The sequence below is a fragment of the Oryx dammah genome, unplaced genomic scaffold (genome assembly GCF_014754425.2).
Source record: "Oryx dammah isolate SB20612 unplaced genomic scaffold, SCBI_Odam_1.1 HiC_scaffold_26, whole genome shotgun sequence".
NCBI lineage: Eukaryota > Metazoa > Chordata > Mammalia > Artiodactyla > Bovidae > Oryx > Oryx dammah.
This window is the reverse complement of record NW_024070210.1, coordinates 99,340,223-99,342,243: the sequence shown is the minus strand read 5'-3', so window position 1 is coordinate 99,342,243 and position 2,021 is coordinate 99,340,223.

Sequence of the window (2,021 nt, the reverse complement as noted above, 5' to 3'; positions counted from 1 at the left end):
GTGCTTCTTCCAGCCCAGCGTTTCTCATGATGTACTCTGCATAGAAGTTAAATAAGCAGGGTGACAATGTACAGCCTTGATGTACTCCTTTTCCTATTTGGAACCAGTCTGTTGTTCCATGTCCAGTTCTAACTGTTGCTTCCTGACCTGCATACAGATTTTTCAAGAGGCAGGTCAGGTGGTCTGGTATTCCCATCTCTTTCAGAATTTTCCACAGTTTATTGTGATCCACACAGTCAAAGGCTTTGGCATAGTCATAAAGCAGAAATCTTGGGACATAGCAAAACAAAATAAAACAACAACACAAGAACAAACCATACAGGGTCCCTTGTCTTTGTTTTTCAAGGGAAGAAGGATCTGTTTGGACCTACAACACTGGAATTATATGATGTGAATTGGAAAATGACTATTCTTTGTTGAAACCAAAATGGCTTTTTTGGCACCTAAACACACTACAAAACATCAATTCAGTAACCTATGTCAAGCAAAGCAGGTTTTTATTTTTGGATTAAGAATATTACATTCTTAAACTAAGTCTTCCATTACACTAAATTTACATAGATGGATGTCACCTTTAATACTTCGTAAAGTATAATTTCTATTTAATCATGTCCATTGCTTCGTTGATTTAAACAGGTAAAGATGTCTTCTTAACCTCACACGTTGGGAAGACCTTAAACTGAACACAAAGCGCTGGGTTTTCAGCGTGAAGTGAAGCGCAAGTTGAGAGCACTGGACAGACGGCCGGAGCCCGCAGAGCGCCTGGGCTGCCTGGGCGGCGATGCGAACGGCTTCCACGGCTTCCCCACAGTGGTGTGCTTGGAAAGTCCTAGCAAATCTGGCTCCGTGCCAAGCAACTGAGGGGCACATTTTTTCCTGTGAATCGAATGAAACACTCCTCAGCATACCCACCCATGGAAGGCCCCAGGAACAGCTGGGTGGAATTAAATGGCATTTATTCCTGTATTGGTTATGGCCACAAGCCAGGAATTCTATACCCCAAATGCACGCAGCCTGCAGCACGCGTGAGCAGCGGTATTGATTGTGACTGGAGCTCCGCTCTCACTGTGGACAGGATGTGAATGATTAATTTTTCTATTAAAGAATTCCGGAAGGATATGGAGGAACTATTTATTTATTTTTTGCTCTGGGCCTGGTTTTCTTGATACCCATGTAGTTCCCATGGGTCTTCCCGAGAAAATGCACGATAATGCCATAGATTCAGATGACTCACACAACTAATCTGGTCAGAACTAGCCTCAAGGATCTGGCCTCAGATTCTCTAAGTGAAAATCTAATGATTTCATGTGACATTTTCAGCACTGGACTTACAGTCAGGACTCCATATTATAAAAATATATTCTCCCTCAAATTAATCTATACGTTCTTCTTATAGAGACTAAATGCGCTGTGATAGCTGAGAATTTTTTAGAAAAAAAAAAAAACAACTTATGAGGTAGGGACCAGACAGTTTTATCAGATTAAAAACATGCTACAAAACTATAATAAGTTAAATCTTGTGATATTGGGTGAGAAGATATTTTCAGGGAATAGAACATAATAGATATGGCAGGGACTTCTCTGGTGGTCCAGTGACTAAGACTCTGTGCTCCCAATGCAGGGTTCTGGGTTCAATCCTGGATCAGATCTCGAATGCCGCAAGTTAAGACCTGGTGCATGAGTTTATATATATCTCCTCCCTCTTTGGCTAATTCGCATTGTTGTATGACAAAGATGAACACACCATTGTAAAGCAATTATCCTCCAAATTAAAATAAAAAAAAAAAGAAGAGCTGATGCAGCCTAACAAATAAAGTAAATAAATAAATAAATATTTTAAAAATTCCCATATGGCCTATGGGAATTCAGTATATAATAAATATTGTAATTCAAATCAGTGAAGAAGGTATAGATTGTACAGGAGGTTAAACTGGGACATTTGGGGAAAAAGAATCAAGACTGAACCAGGAAGAAATAGAAATGATGAACAACCCAATTACAAGCACTGAAATTGAAGCTGT